Below are 17,563 nucleotides of genomic sequence, written 5' to 3'. Positions count from 1 at the left end.
TCACCAACGTTAAGATTTATTTACTTCCAAAATCCATAAAGGTCGCCTACCTTCGTTCATATAGAAACATTGAACTGCGGTTGTTAGTTTACAATAAAAAATGATACTATGTACTGGAGTAACTCAGCAAATCAGGCAGCACCTCTCAAGAACATGGATAGATGATGTATGAGTCAGGGCCCTTCCTCAGTCTCAAGAGTTGTTGCCTGGACCCACTGAGTCACTCCAGCACTTTGTATCTTTATTTAACGTTTATTCCACCCTATGTTTTCTGTCATTGACATACGTCCGTGTGACATTCAAATATATGAATTCTAAAGTCGTCAAAGTTAATCTGCAACCTTTTTCCAATGTTAAACTGCAATTTGGCAGTGTGCTATTTCAACGTTTCCATTTGACCAATTTACACAGGGTTCAGGGTGTAACATTCCTTAAATCTGTCGCTCACACTTTGGTGTTTTCAGTTCAATCTACTGTGCACCCTCTCCCTTATGTTCAATATTAAGTACTGTATCAGGATCCTCAATCGGGCTATTTGAAATTATTTTCTCACACCTATATGTCAACACAGTAATCATGTTTCAACACTTTTGAAAACCATTTATTCCAACAAACCACCTTTCGCCAAAGGACCGGCTTCACATGTCTCAGAATCATGATTTGTTTTTAAATATGGACGTTGAAGATTAGCTTTGAACTCCTCGGTTAGCAGAGTATCAGCCTTTATGGATATCGCGTCAGATCAGTCTCTCTCCACCTACTGTGTTTTGTTTGCCATTGGAAGTAAATACTGCGATTAAATATAACGTGTTGAGAGATTTTGTCCAACTGAATCAGTGGGTATTCACAGAACCATCACAGCTAACACCTATATCAACACTCACAATTACCTGAACTACCAACAGTGAGTTTGCCTACAATTGCAGTCTCTGTAAAGAGCATCCAAACTTGACAAGGAAACGTCATGGAAATGCAGTGGAGGTGGGCGATGGTGTGCGCCTCGCATCACCGAGCGGCGTGCTCTGTGATTGGGGATAGTCGCTGCTCGGAGTTGGCGGCTGCAGCCTGCCTGCATCGGCCCGCGTCTGCAAACCTTCTTGTGCTACTTTCCGACGCGATCTGCCTTTTCTTCTGAAGCAAAACGCCTTTGTCTTCGGTTATTCTGACGGCTTCTTCTGCGGATTTACATTTTGCTGCTCGGACTAAGAGTGGAAGTGGGCAGCGTAGCGTTGCTGAGCAGAGTGTCGGATCCCAGAGCACCCAGGTAAAGGTGGGTGTATGTATGTGGTCGCGGGCTGTAGGAGGCATCGGCTCCTCTAACTCCATGCAGTCGGCGCATGACTTGGTCTCCCTACCGGCTTGTTGATGGCTGTTTGTCGCATTGTATCTAAGGAAGACTTATAGAAGGAGGTGAACTTTTTCCAAATGTAAACCCAGTTCAACAGCTGCGCCACCTTGCGCACACACCCGTGCTGGATAATGTTTATTTTTGAACTATTTGTTCAATAATTACAGTGCACTTTTAAGTGCTGGGAATGTTACTGAGTTGTAGCCAAGTGATATTAAACTGATGATTATTAGCACCATTTGCTAAATGGTAACAAAACGTTTTGTATGAACACGGACTTGAGACAATGATTTTTTTCCCAAGTGAAAGAAAAGTGAGATGTTTTAGTTGAATATGTAGACATATTCTAAACGTCTAGAACTAATGATGTTATACTTTTCGGTGACTTTAGAAATAGATCCTAAAGTACCTGGTGTCGGGTCACTGTTGACGGCAATGATGATCAGAATAAGAGATTGTGCCACATGTCTTTACATCTGAAACGCGAGTTTTAAAAATGAGCAGAGGCGATGTTTTACCGTCCTAAAGACGCCGTAAATGCCTAGGGCACCGGCACAGCGGGGAGCGGAGGATTCCTATCTCTCGAGTGTTAATTTACTTAGTTTAAGTAATGCAGTGTCCCAGCGCGTTGAGTTCGCAAGACGTTGCCGGGCCATTATTATGAGTAATTTCCTGGAAAATTACTGGAATTAAATTTTGCTTAACACGGTTACTACATCTGGCAGTATTGCAAAAAATAATTATTGGGCGGCTTCTGACTAGTAAGTGTCGAATGAAATGGTGTGCAGGAGAGGTTGCGTTGTCTGATTTCAACTTCAGGCATAACTAGACAACACCTCAGTGTAATTTGGCAGACTGGGGGTGGGCCGTCAGGTATTCGATGTTCTTTTAGATTGCAGCATTTGTAGAAAGTATTCGCACGGCATACTAATCGAAATGAAAAGTGGAAGATGTTACACATGTTCTGTTATATGGTCTAACAAGGGACCCGAGCCGAAACGTCGCTTGTCCAGTCCCTCCACAAGTGCTACCTGGCCCGCTGAGTTCCCCAACACTTTGTGTTTTGCTCTGTCATTTCGTTCCATTCAATACCCGAAGTATTTAACGAAGTACTTAACGCAGAACCGTTTGGAAAAGGCATGAATATATATATTATATCTATATTTATTAAAAACAAAACATTGACAGTGAAATATGGTCACATTGTAATTGGGAAGAGAGAGGGTTAAGTCCATGGGTAGTTAATTTGAATGCGAGACTCGGGAAGTTGACTGTTTTCCTGCTCATGGAGGAGGAACACATTACCTTTTCCTGGTGTTCCCATGCGAGGCGTGCGAACTAGATAGTAAGCGAACATTGTTCAACATTCAACTGTTCAACCTTTCAGAATCAATACTTGTAACCTGAAGTCTAAAAGCTGAAGTGACTTCATTTTCGCACTGACCAAGTGGGTGTCACAGGCGACATCAACATTTAGTCCCCATTCGTCCTTGACAACTTAGTGGTGAGCAGCTGCTTTGCAGTCCGGCTGGTGACGGTATTCCCACCGTATTTGTGAACTTGGGAGATACGGGGTTTATAGCTAACGACGGTTAAGTAAGATGCGTATTGTGTTCAAGCCAGGGTGAATTGTAACTCGGACGGCAACTTGTCTATGTGCATAATATTTAAGCTATAATCTATCCACCTCGGCTCTCGCTTTAAATATAGACCCATTTGCTGGGTACTTGAGAAATGTGATTCTGTCTATCTCCATGAGTGCAACATTAACAACTTAAAATGCTATCTAGATGAAAGTGGCTTCCTTGATTGTCGAGAGTGATGGATGAGATGCCATTCATTCACTCCATTTATAGCACTTTGTAGCTGCTCACCATCTTCCAAACATGTGGAACAGACTACTTCCTAAAAAAGACGAGAGCCCATGGCATCAAAGGGCAGATACTAGCAGGTTGACTGAATGGTAGAAGGCAAAAAGTGGCAATAACCAGGGGGGCTTTTCTGGTTGGCTACCAGTGACTAGCGGAGTTCAACAAGGGTCAGTGCTGGGGCCACTACTCTTCACGTTGTATATCAATGATAGTCAAAAGTGCTGGAGAAACTCAGCGGGTGCGGCAGCATCTATGGAGCGAAGGAAATGGGCAATAAGAGGGCTGAGCGAGAGCTGAGAAGGGGAGGGGATTGCAAGGGCTACCGGAAATTGGAGAAGTCAATGTTCAAGGCGCTGGGGTGAAGGCTTTTTGGTCAAGTTTGCAGATGATAGATGGAGAGGCAGGTAGTGTAGAGAAAGCAGGGACTCTGGGAAAGGTGGATCAGCCATGATTGAATGGCGGAGTAGACTTGATGGGTCGAATGGCCTAATTCTGCTACTATCACTTATGAACATGAAATAAGAATGTGGCAATGAGCAGCAGAGTTTCTAATCATGATCTTATTGACTGGTTGAGGCAGTTGCAGGGACCCAAGTGGCTGACTCTTGCTCATAATTTGTATGCTTATATGAAGAGCGTTTGGAAAGGAATGGTCCATTTAAGTTTATTTTCCATGCCCACCAGGATGTTGATAAGGTTAATGTTGCTGGAAGGTGGATGGTTGAACACTCGTTGTCAGAGGAATTGCAAACATAGTGAACATTGTGCAATCATTTGTCAATGACCTCAATTTACCTTATGATTCAGGGAATGTAATTACTGAACAAGGTGATGGTGGCTACTCATAGCTACTGCTCGGAGGATCTCCTGCAGTAATATCCTTGGATTGAGATCATTTTGGCTTCATTTGCAATATTGTGTTCTAAGATTGATTTCAGCCACAGTGTATTCCCAATTCCCATTGTCTTCAGCCACAAAAGGACAGAGTAACACGACAGGTCAGACAGCATATTTGGAGAAAAGGAATAGGTGACGTCTCAGGTCGAGATCCTTCGGGTTTTTTAAGGCCCCTTCACGACACCAATTAAATATTGTCTTGATGTCAAAAGGATTGATCTTATCTCTCTCTAGCAACTGTTGTTTGAATGAAGGAGACAATTGGTCCTGAGCTCAAGATGAGAAATGGTCAGGTGGAGTGAAGTGAGTGTTAAATGATAGCAATATACAGGGTGTTCCAACACTGAACACGGTAGCCTTTTTTAAATTATATGTTATTTTAGCATTTTGGTAACACTAAAGATTTAAGGATCTTCCATGTTGCAATCACATAAGTCAGATGGGTAGGTTTGAAAGAATGGTAAAACACTAAAAAATATAAATGATTTAGAATAGTTTCTTTATCTTCCATGTTGCAATCACAAAGCTAAGTCAGATGGGTAAAATAATAAAGTTTCAAAGAATGTCGATTTCTAACAAGTCTGTAGGTTTATTAATTTGTCCTTGTCCTTGTGGATCTGTACCTCTGATATAACAAAACAGGGAGTGTCCGGGGTAAATGACTGGAGTTTGTCAATCCCTCTGGAGGTCAGAAAGCATTCACAGGTAGAGAGGAGCACCGAAACAGTTTGATGTTGTTCTTCAACCCTCAGTTGATGACTTTTTTAGCCAAGTGTTTTAAATAAAAAATTCCCAATTTTAAATGACCAATGACCAGGCCGAGGCCCTTCAGATGTCTTGACCTGAAACATCATTTTTATCACGTTCTCCAGGGATGCTATCTGACCTGCTGAGTTACTCCAGCACTTTGTTCCTCTCGTGTATTAACCAGTATCTGCAGTTCTTTGTTTCTATCATCCGCAGTCTTTTTTTGTAGTAAGGAAGTGGTTGTCAATCATTTGTTTTCAAATGCTATTAAAAATTGTGTGTTAGTAGACATTTCTTCTCTTGCGTTGACCCATTTACAGTCTTATGCACATGCTCTGGTTGATTATTTCTAAATTAGCGTAATTGTGAAACAATAAGTGAATGTTGATTAGCTGCTTGGATCTGAGTAGCTTCATAATTGCTGCAGCGGTATTATAATGTATATAAAATAAAGTTTTGCATTGTCATGTTAGCAAAAAATGCAGATTTGATGTAGTAAATGTGTACTCCCAGTGGCATCTATCTGTCATCTCGTTGATCTAAATGGAGTAACATCTGAAATTATACATGTGTGAGAACCCGTTTGAAAAGATTGTACAAGATAGCTGATAGTAAATCTGATGAGTAATAATTAAGCTGACATAAAGCATCTCTGCAATCTGTGTGATAGAGGAACTTGTACGGTTTTATTCAGGTGTTGATGGAGAATCAGAAAAACAAGCTAACAAAATTGCTTGATTTGTAGCTGTTAACATGAAAGCATTATGTGTTTAAATAAATTTAAATAGTGTTTTTAAAATCAGATTGTGACATTGATAAGAAAATGATCCACTACAGAACGCCTGCCCAAAGTGACCATGCAACATGGTGAAACAAACCTTGCACTTCTTATGAAGAATTTGACTGAGTACTTAAAAACATTAGTTAAAATAAGAGACAATGGATGCAAGTATTAAATATTAGAGGGATTTTATATGAATGAATCTGGACGGTTAATGGACAAATGAAAATTATGTGTAGGAAGGAACTGCAGTTGCTAGTTTAAACCAAAGATGGACACAAAATGCTGGAGTAACTCAGCGGGACAGGCAGCATCCCTGAGATAGGATGGGTAGCATTTTGGGTCGAGACCCTTCTTCAGACTGATGAAAGCCTTTCCTACTTTTAACAATCGAGAAAGAACATATGGAAGGAACAGTAGACATGTCAGCCTAATGGTGCTAGGATATAAACTGGAATGTCATTCAAATGATTTAATATGAAAGTAAGATGAAATAGGGAAAATAATGACATGGATCTCCAAGGGGAAAGAAATGGCCTTAGAACATTGAATCCTGTAGGATATAATGAGTCTGATCATGCTCAAATTGGCCCAGTGGGGCTGTTGAGCTGGCAATATCAAAAAGTGTATTTCATTAAAGATTTATTTGCATAAATTCAGGAACTGGAAATTATTGTTTAATTGTTTGTTTCATTGGAAAAAATAAATCTGCATTTACTTTATCACTCAATGTTGGTGATCGCCTTTGATGGCTATCTGCTGAGGTAATTTGTTCCCAACATCTTGCCTACTGTTTGGAGGCCTAGAAATAACTCCCATCAGGGTCTTTTCACCCTTACAATTTCTTAGCTCTACCCATAAGGATTCTCCATCTTCTGATCCTGTGTCACCCCTTGCTAGGGACCGAATGTCATTCCTTACCAGCAGAGCTACTTTTCGAGAGGGTGTGTGGTCTTGGCTATTCGGCTTCCAGCTCTCATCCTCTTTCAGCCACATCTCCGTGATGCCACAGTTGTAACAACTAATTTCTAACTCTGCTACAAGGTCATCCACTTTGTCCGTAAACTGTATGCATTCAATTATAACACCTTTACTTCACCACCCCTCTTCTCATATTGGTCCAATTTTTACCTGACAGACTCTTATCCCTTCTTAAACTATCTGTCCTATTACTTCTGGAGAATTCAGTAACCTCCTCTGCACTCTCCTTCCCTCATCCATACATTTCAAATTTGTTGACCCCATCCCCCACTATTTAGTTCAAAGCCCTATCTAAGGCTCTGGTTATGTGGATTGTGTAAGAAAGAACTGCAGATGCTGGTTTAAATCGAAGGTGGACACAAAATGCTGGAGTAACTCTGCGGGTGAGGTAGCATCTCTGGAGAGAAGGAATGGGCAACGTTTCGGACCCTTCCTCAGACTGATTATGTGGTTTGCCCGGTCCCTGGTCCCAGCCCGGTTCAAATGGAGGGTTACACAAAAAAGCTGGAGAAACTCAGCGGGTGCAGCAGCATCTATGGAGCGAAGGAAATAGGCAACGTTTCGGGCCGAAACCCTTCTTCAGACTGATCGGGGGCGGGGGTGGGTGGGGACAAGAAAGGGAAAAGGAGGAGTAGCCAGAAGGCTGGGGGATGGGAGGAGACAGCAGGGGGGCTGAGGAAGGGGAGGAGACAGCAAGGACTAACAAAATTGGGAGAATTCGATGTTCATGCCCCCGGGGTGCAGACTCACCAAACGGAATATGAGGTGCTGTTCCTCCAATTGTTCAAATGGAGTTTGTTCCATCGGAACAACTTCCTTTTTTCCCCAATACTGGTGCAAATGTCCCATGAATTAAAATCCACTTTTCTCACACCAATCTTTGAGCCACACATTCAACTGCTTAATCTTCATGACCCAATGCCAATTTGCTTGTGGCCCAGGTAGCAATCCGGAAGTTATTACCTTTTTAGTTCTGCTTTTCAATTTAACCCCCAGCTTCTCAAATTCCCTGAGCAGAACCTCTTTCCTAATTTTACCTACGCCATTGCTTCCCCCATGGATCATGACTGCGGGATCTTTCTCCTCCCATTCTATATTCCTCTGCCGGGTAGACGAGATGCCCCGAGCCCAGGCACCAGGCAAGCAGCACAACATTTGGGACTCTTGATCCTCGTGACAGAGAATAGTATCTATTCCCCTGACAATGCTATCTGCAATTACAACAACTATGTGTCTTTTTTCTCTCTCTCTCCTGATGACTGATTCCCTGATCCATTGTACCATGGTACATGGCTGCTCATCCATCCTACAGCCCCCATGCATGTCTGCACAAGGAGCAAGAATCTCAGACCTGCTTGACAAGCTCACGTGCTGAGGCTCCTTCAACACTGCCTTCACCTTTATCCCCCTGCCTGCCTCGGTCACACCCTCCTCCTGACCACGGGCCAAGTTGGAAGCAGTTACTCTAACGGGTGTACCTGCCTAAAAAACACAGCGTCCAGGTAATTCTCCCTATCTCTGACGCGCCACAGTGTTTGAAGCTCAGACTCCAGGTCAACTTTGAGCCTGAGCTCCTTGATCAACCAACACGTGCTGCAGATGTGGTCACCAGGAGTCACTAAAGGGTCCTCCAGCTCCCACATCATGCAGCTGCAGCACATCGTGTGTGTGACCCTGCATGCCTCCTTTGTTGTTGCCAATAGCACCCAGTTACTCTTCCTGCTGATCTGCTCTGGGCTTGGTAGGTGAGTGCTGCTTCCCTCCGCCCTTCTCGCAAAAGCCTCTTGAGTCAAAGTGTCAAGTTGCACTTTGCCAGTAGCAGTAACAGGATCAGTCCGAGTCAGCATTGATTTACGAAGGGGAAATCATGCTTGACTAATCTTCTGGAATTTTTTCAAGATGTAACTAGGAAACAGGACAAGGGAGAGCCAATGGATGTAGTGTACCTGGACTTTCAGAAAGCAATTGATAAGGTCCCACATAGGAGATTAGTGGGCACAATTAGGGCACATAATATTGGTGGTAGAGTGCTGACAATGGATAGAAAAGTGGTTGGCAGACAGGAGACAAAGACAAGGGATTAACGGGTCCCTTTCAGAATAGCAGGCAGTGACTAGTGGTGCAGGGACCGCAGCTATTTACAATATACATCAATGATTTGGATGAATGGATTCAAAGTACCATTAGTAAATTTGCAGATGACCCAAAACTGGGTAGCAGTGTGAACTGTGAGGAGGATGCTATGAGAATGCAGGGTGACTTGGACAGGTTGGGGAAGTGGGCAGATGCATGGCAGATGACGTTTAATGCGGATAAATGTGAGGTTATCCACTTTGGTAGCAAAAACAGGAAGGCAGATTACTATCTAAATGGCGTCAAGTTGGGAAAAGGGGAAGTACAACGGGATCTGGGGGTCCTTGTACATCAGTCTATGAAAGTAAGCATGCAGGTACAGCAGGCAGTGAAGAAAGCGAATGGCATGTTGGCCTTTATAACAAGAGGAATCGAGTATAGGAGCAAAGAGGTCCTTCTGTAGTTGTACAGAGCCCTAGTGAGACCACACCTGGAGTATTGTGTGCAGTTTTGTCCCCTAATTCGAGGAAGGACATTCTTGCTATTGAGGGAGTGCAGCGTAGGTTTACAAGGTTAATTCCCGGCGTGACTGTCATATGCTGAGAGAATGGAGCAGCTGGGCTTGTACACTCTGGAGTTTAGAAGGATGAGAGGATATCTCATTGAAACATATAAGATTGTTAAGGGCCTGGACACGCTAGAAGCAGGAAACATGTTCCCGATGTTGGGGCAGTCCAGAACCAGGGGCCACAGTTTAAGAATAAGGAGTAAGCCTTTTAGAACGGAGACGATGAAACACTTTTTCTCACAGTGTGGTGAGTCTGTGGAATTTTCTGCCTCAGAGGGCGGTGGAGGCAGGTTCTCTGGATGCTTTCCGGATGCATTCAAGAGAGAGCTAGATAGGGCTCTTAAAAATAACGGAGTCATGGGACATGGGAGAAGACAGGAACGGGGTACTGATTGGGGATGATCAGCCATGATCACATTGAATGGCGGTGCTGGCTCGAAGGGCCGAATGGCCAACTTCTGCACCTATTGTCTATTGTCTATTGTCTCAACATGGCCGCTCCCAACAGACTGGTCAGCTGCATATTGTAGCCTTTTATTTGCTAATTTGCCCACTTCAATCTAATGTCCCGCCTTCTCAAACAGCAACACTGAACTGGCAAAAACACTCTTCCACTTCTTTCTGCCGAGTTTATCATTGAGTTCCGGTTCATGTGAAAGTTATTTGTAGTTACCCGTATGTGAAAAGAAAAAAGTTGGCTCTAATTCTAGGGTGAAATATATGATTCTTTTAGTATGTCATTGGATAGTCGTTATATATGGCAAGCTTGCTTTCCTTCCTTTGTTTCACAATATATTCTATTACTTCTCGGGGAAGAGAGAAATACTAGCTGCTCAAGAACAGTGTCTGCTGTATTGCCTGACAAGGTAACTCAGATTGATTTTGTCAGATTGACACCAATTCAACTGCTTGACAGTTCTAAATATGTTGCTGAGAAATGCATCTTGGGTCTGTTGGGCTAAACATGACATGTGGCAGCAGCTATGTTACACTCTGATAATTTGAATTGGACTTGCTGTGAGTTAGAATGCATAAACAGAATTTTCTGTGAACACAAATTTTATTTGAGGGAAGGCTTGCCTTGGAAAATTGGCATCATTGCTAAATGAATACATGAATGAAATGTCATGCATGTTTGAATGGGCCAACACAGAATAAGCACACTAGTTTACGCATTGCACAGAGAAGGCCATCATCTTTTTGGTATTCATCATTGCTCTTAATTCTCTGTCGCCCACAGTGAAGGCGCTTGCACAGTGTGCTGATCTAGCTATTGCAGAGAAAAAACATAAAATGTTGGAAACCTCTATCCAGTCAACAGCATGTATGGAGAATCAGAGTTAATGTTTCAGATCAATGGCTTGCACAACAACTGTACTTGTCTCTACCCCAAATGCTGCCCAACGTGCAGAAGATTTAATATTTTGTTACTTTCAAATTTCTACTATCTGTGGTGTTTTCCTGTTTCCCCCCCCCCGAGAAGCCAATATAAACTTGGGCAAGAGTGTAGTTCTATGCTCCTATTATCCTTGTGACCTTTACTGTCTAGAAGGACAATTTGGGGTGCGCTATTCATGAAGTTCCTGCAATGTATTTTATAAGAGGTAATCATCACAGCCATTCTACGTACACTGGTGTAGAGGCTCTTTGTTCAAGCACTGTAATTGTAATTATCCAGTGAAGTGAAAAATATCCCCTTGTGACTTTGTCTCATTGGCATCCATCAATAGGAACATTAAATTCTCTTTTAAGGTGGAATTTGGTAGGTGTTGCAATCTTGATTTAGATGAAGAAACTATGTTGATCTGGAGAACTTTAATAGAAGGGCAAACTTTAAGTTGAAATAGCTGACAACAGTAACCTATCAACAAGCATATCTTTGGCACAAGGGTGGAAAGCGGAGTATCTAGGGAAAAACCACAGTGTTACAGGAAGAACATGTAACTTCCACACGACAGCGTGGTAGCTCAGGATCATTCTGTGATATCTGCTAAGGACCTGTCCCACTATATGAGTTTACCAAAGAGCTCTCCCGAGTTTAAAAGAAAATCAAACTCGTGGTAAGTACGTAGAATGCACGTAGCGGGTACGTCAGAGCTCGGGACGCCTCTTAGCGGCTTGTAACGTTAACGGCAGGTACTCGAGGAAACGCGGTAAGCTCGTGAAGCTTTTTCAACATGTTGTAAAATGTCCACGAAAGCCCCGAGTACGTACGAGCAGCTATTACCGTAATTCTCCGAGTTCGAATCAGGGGAATCTCGGGATAACTCTTGAATTAACTCGTACAGTGGGACAGGCCCTTCAGAATGCAGTGGCTGCGGAAAATGACAGATGCATATAGATTTAAAAAACAAATGAAGAACTGAAGAGTGACAATGTCCAGAATGTGGGAAAAGATGAGAGTCAGTTGGTCTTGACTTAATTGGTCTGATTGCCATCTCTGCACTGTAACATTGAAATAAAGGGCCATCTGGTTTAATGTACCATTATTTAGTCAACGCAGGATGTGGGTAATGAAAACATTGATTTCCTCGTTTATTCAAGCACTTTGTTTTACAACTAACACTGGCATAATGCACAGAAATATGCCAAACTAAATGTGCTGCATCTCAGTATTTTTGTGGCATAAATAAATTACGTACACAAGAGACTGCAGATAATTTTGAGCAAAATACAGTGCTGGATGGACCCAAAGGGTGGCATCTGCAGAGGTAAATGGACAGGTTAGGGTTGAGATCCTTTTTCAGATTGGTGGTGGTGGGGGGGGGGGGGGGGGGGGATGGGGCAAGCCAGGCAGGTGATGTACGGATCCAGGTGAGGAGTGGTAATTGGCAGACGGGTGGAGATGTTGGCAAAGGCTTTAGGCAAAATGGGGTTGAATAAGTAAAATGTATTAGTGAAATGTAAAGCTGGAGGGAGGGATATAGGATAGAAGGGGATTTGGGATGGGAATTAAAAGGAAATGCAGTGTTGTATGAGGGAGGGGTGGAAAATGAATGGGAGGAGAAAGAACAGGGATGGGGCTGAAAGCTGTGTGCATCGGGCTGAGTGGGATGGGGTGGGGCGGGGGGGGGGGGGGGGGGGGGGGGGGGTTGTAGGCTACCCAAGCAGCTATTATGACCGGTTCCAACCAGACATGGGTCCAACGCCATCTTTAAATTTGCTGCCGACACCACCAATGTTGGATGAATTATAGATAATGATGAGTTGCAGAAAAGGAGGGTGACAGATAATCTGATTTAAATCGTGCCACAAAAAAAAACTTGCTCTCAACATCAGCAACACTAAAGAGTGATTGTCAGTGAAGAGGTTAGGCAAAGATCCAGGATCTTCATTGGGAGGGAGTCAACAACTTCAAGTTCCTGGATGTGCATATCTCTGAAGATCTGCCCTGGGCCCAGCATGTTGATGCAGTCATAAAGAAACCCCATCAATGCCTTTACATAGATTGGTATGGCGACGAATACTCTTGAATTTCAAGAGGGGTACGGCAGAGAGCATGTTAACTAGTTGCAACACTGCCTGGTTCACCAACTCGAATTTGCAGGAATGAAGATTACAAAAACTGGTGAATACTGTCTGATCTGTCATAGAAACATAGAAATTAGGTGCAGGAGTAGGCCATTCGGCCCTCCGAGCCTGTACCGCCATTCAATATGATCATGGCTGTCAGAGGTATTTCCACTATTGGAACAGGATCTATAAGAGACGCTGCCTCAAAAAGGCTGCCAGCATCAAGGACCTGCATCACCCAGGATGCTTGAAATGGTGATATCTTGCTGCTGCTGTTTTCTAGTAATTGTGATGAAATATCCAGGTTGGTAACCTGTATTTTGCCTCGATTTTTGCTCCAGCCGCATCATAAATGAAAAGAGCAAGACCGTTGAAAAGTCCAAAGGCTGATGTTCTCGCCAGGGATTGAGTCTGCTGAGTTGGAGTTTTCAGGAAAGTGGTTCCAATAATTTGAAAATCATTAACATGAATCATAGCAATCCAATAGATGCTGGGAAATAACGACCAATCTGGGTGTTTGTCAAGCAGCGAGCTGCCACATAAAATAGATTTACGGTAATGCCTTTTCACAATAATGTGGTCTCTCTTGGTGCCTGGACTAAATCCAAGGGCAAGTCATTATGATGGCATGCTACACAATAAACGGTATTAACATAGTGGGTTTGGTTAAACCCTAATATGTAATTGCATAGGTTCTTTAAACATAATATTTCCCAATGCAAACAACACTTTTCATGAGGATTGAGCAGAAGGGTGGTTTTCTTCCCATGGATGGTGGAAACATACAGCAAAGCATTTGATTATTTTGGTTCATTTAGTCACCAATTGATTGGTTCTCCTGGTTATGATTCAGTGTATTTATATGGAAGCTACATCCCAAAATATTTCCTTTTCACTCCACAGATGCTGCCTGACCTGCTGGGTTCCAACATTGCCTTGATGGGCAATGAGGGTGATTAATATTACATTGTAGAAATACCAGATGGTCACACTACATGTTACGAAGTTAATGAAAAAGCAATGATATACTTTAAATCATCTCAAAGGATCTCTTGCTCTTCTGGGAATAGTGCCAGGGACGTTTTGCCCCATGTGAGTGATGCACCTCTATCAGCAAGGCATTGTCTTAGTGTTCAATTGAAATATTAGACTCTTTTGTGTTATCTGGACCTGTATACAGACTTGATGGCATAACCTGGCCAATGCAGATCTGGTGGTTTAGAATGGCGGGCAACTTAAAGATCTGTTAGTGGCAGGAGGATTAAAGGCTAATGCATTTCATGTTCAGTGTGGGGATGGCAATTTTATATTGCAGGTTTATCTTTGTGCCTTTTTTGAGCTGACAGTGAAGCTGGAGTAATTTGAACCCATATTAATATTTCATCATCATCAACAAAGAGATTTTTAAATGAATAAAGGATAACAAAATTTATTTGCTGAAAAATATAATGGCTGAAAATCTTAATGACTGTCATTCTACCCATTTCTTCCTCTCTGACACCATAATGTTGAATTGAAATTATTGAAAGATTTCAGGGAAAGGATGTAAATTAATTCTGTTTCAAAATTTATGGGTTTCTGGTTTAATCCCAATGGCATTACAAGGCTACTTTGATCTATGTGCTGTGTGTTTCCCTGTGTTAAATCTTTCCTTTTGATTCAGTCTGTGAATAGTATATTTGATACTGAAAAAAAGATTCAATAATCTGGCAAGCAGGAGTAAAGGTTCCCTATTCAATCCTGCTATAATTGGCTATTGTAGAGTTAAAAACATAATTTGGTTAAGGCTTTTTAACACATTTGAACATTTAGTACATGGAACTGCAATTCTTTTAACAAGGAACTTTGTGAATTTGCGTTTCCCTAAGGAAAAGTGTGAAACACATTTGCTGGCGTACTGCGCATGTTGTTCCATTGTTGAAAAAGGGGTCTAAGAGTAAACCTAGCAATTATAGACCTGTTAGTTTGACGTCAGTGGTGGGCAAATTAATGGAAAGAATACTTAGAGATAATATATATAAGCATCTGGATAAACAGGGTCTGATTAGGAACAGTCAACATGGATTTGTGCCTGGAAGATCATGTTTGACTAATCTTCTTGAATTTTTTGAAGAGGTTACTCGGGAAATTGATGAGGGTAAAGCAGTGGATGTTGTATATATGGACTTCAGTAAGGCCTTTGACAAGTTTCCTCATGGAAGGTTGGTTAAGAAGGTTCAATGGTTGGGGATTAATGGAGGAGTAGCAAGATGGATTCAACAGTGGCTGAATGGGAGATGCCAGAGAGTAATGGTGGATGGTTGTTTGTCAGGTTGGAGGCCAGTTACTAGTGGGGTGCCACAGGAATCTGTGTTGGGTCCACAGATGTTTGTCATGTACATCAATGATCTGGATGATGGTGTGGTAAATTGGATTAGTAAGTATGCAGATGATACTAAGATAGGTGGGGTTGTGGGTAATGAGGTAGATTTTCAAAGTCTACAGAGAGATTTATGCCAGTTGTAAGAGTGGGCTGAAAGATGGCAGATGGAGTTTAATGCTGATAAGTGTGAGGTGCTACATCTTGGCAGGACAAATCAAAATAGGACGTACACGGTAAATGGTAGGGAATTGAAGAATGCAGTTGAACAGAGGGATCTGGGAATAACTCTGCACAGTTCCCTGAAAGTGGAATCTCATGTAGATAGGGTGGTAAAGAATGCTTTTGGTGTGCTGGCCTTCATGAATCAGAGCATTGAGTATAGAAGTTGGGATGTAATGTTAAAATTGTACAAGGCATTGGTGAGGCCAATTCTGGAGTATGGTGTACAATTTTGGTCGCCTAATTATAGGAAGGATGTCAACAAAATAGAGAGAGTACAGAGGAGATTTACTAGAATGTTGCCTGGGTTTCAGCAACTAAGTTACAGAGAAAGGTTGAACAAGTTAGGGCTTTATTCTTTGGAGCGCAGAAGGTAAGGGGGGACTTGATAGAGGTCTTTAAAATGATGAGAGGGATAGACAGAGTTGATGTGGATAAGCTTTTCCCACCGAGAGTAGGGAAGATTCAAACAAGGGGACATGACTTGAGAATTAAGGGACCGAAGTTTAGGGGTAACATGAGGGGGAACTTCTTTACTCAGAGAGTGGTGGCTGTGTGGAATGAGCTTCCAGTGAAGGTGGTGGAGGCAGGTTCATTTTTATCATTTAAAAATAAATTGGATAGTTATATGGACGGGAAAGGAATGGAGGGTTATGGTCTGAGCGCAGGTATATGGGACTAGGGGAGAATACGTGTTCGGCACGGACTAGAAGGGTCGAGATGGCCTGTTTCCGTGCTGTAATTGTTATATGGTTATATGATGCAAGTGAAAATTGATAACCTTTTTCTGGAGTGGAGGACATGCCCAACCTGACCTACTGGTCTTTCTGTTCTGCCTTTTACCTCTCGAACATTGTTTTGACTTCTCTCACTTTCTAGCTCCTGTTCACCAATGGACCACATAATCTTATTTACAGTTTGTTCCCATTGACATCCTGGTTTTACCCTATCCAACACCCCATCCCTCCCTGCAGTTTAACAAGTTTCTCTCGTCTCCTTCCAATTTTTGAGGAAGGGACTTCAACGTAACTGTTTTGCCCCCGTCCCACTTAGGCGATTTTTTTTAGGTGACTACAGGCGACTAGGCTGTCGCCACATGGTCGCCGGGGTGTCGCCTGCATGGTTTCCTCAGTCGTCCAAAGAGTCGTACGTTTTTTCTGGTTGCCACGGGATTTCGAAATGTTCAAAACTTTTCGGCGACAGTCGCCACCCATGGGCTTGACGACCACGAACGTAGCCTGACGTAGAGATGTCGCCAGGATGACGTAGGTTGTCGCTGGTGCTGACTTTGGTGAATTCCATTGGCGACTACCTACGTCAACCGGCGACGGGTACTGGTGACTGAATTGTCTTACCTTGTTATAGCTAGTCGCGGGTAGACGTAGGTTGTCATAGTGGACGTCCTATAGGTCGCCGGGTGTTGGTAGCTTGCTGTAGTCTGAAGTCGACTAGGAGGTAGATTGTTGTAGACATTGTCGTAGGGGGGGTTGTCACCTTGTCGTGGTGGAGAAGCTTGTGTGATCCTGAGTGCGATGCCGTCTGGAGCTATGCTCATGATAGGGTCACCCATGGCGGTAAGGTCAAGAGGGAGGTCTCTGACAAAGAGCAATCCAACCAAGACCTCAACGGTGGAACAGGCGGAGGATGATGGCTGACTTTAGTGGTGTGTTACAATGTCTGGGAAGGCGGATGAAGGCTGCAACAGAAAAGTCTTCGATTCCATGCCACTGGATTCTGACCCAGATCTGTCAAAGACCGTGTCGTGGGTGTCTATGCACCAGTCTTCCCATGTTAAACAAAGTCACGTACAGGCATCCTCCATGAGAGGACAGTCATACTCGTTTCGAGTGACCGTCGATGATGACGGCGATCCAGTCGCCGGTTTTTCGGCAACCTGCTATGACTGTGACGGTCGCTGAAAAAATCGCGTGTGGGATAGGCCCATTTCTCTTCTTGCCAAAGCAGTCCAATCTGAATATTTCCAGCATTTTCTGTTTTATTATTACTGGATACAAATGTGGAAACGCCAACACAAAACCGAATTCCAAATACTAGGATTGCTGGTAGAAATGAAGTGGAAAAACGCGAGGAAGGAAGGCAGTAGCTCGTTTTCTATGCCTTAATGGACAACAGAGTTAAGTCAAGTCAAGTTTATTTGTCACATACACATACGCGATGTGCAGTGAAATGAAAGTGGCAATGC

The 17,563-nt window shown here is 42.9% G+C and overlaps 1 protein-coding gene across 4 annotated transcripts in view; it reads left to right on the top strand.

Annotated features, from left to right (window-relative positions):
- Positions 1-682: 682 nt before the first annotated feature.
- Positions 683-17,563, top strand: part of osbpl3b (oxysterol binding protein-like 3b) — a 158,657-nt gene continuing 141,776 nt past the window's right edge. For 2 of the 4 annotated variants that reach the window (XM_055659396.1, XM_055659380.1), the window contains exon 1: positions 686-1,264. The gene's annotated coding sequence lies outside the window, so the exon portion shown is untranslated. Of the gene's footprint in view, positions 1,271-17,563 lie in introns of all 4 variants that reach the window. The other 2 variants (XM_055659404.1, XM_055659388.1) reach the window with 2 other exon arrangements.

The sequence above is a fragment of the Leucoraja erinacea genome, chromosome 2, assembly GCF_028641065.1.
Source record: "Leucoraja erinacea ecotype New England chromosome 2, Leri_hhj_1, whole genome shotgun sequence".
NCBI classification, from domain to species: Eukaryota; Metazoa; Chordata; class Chondrichthyes; order Rajiformes; family Rajidae; genus Leucoraja; species Leucoraja erinaceus.
This window is presented reverse-complemented; position numbering and strand designations above follow the sequence as displayed.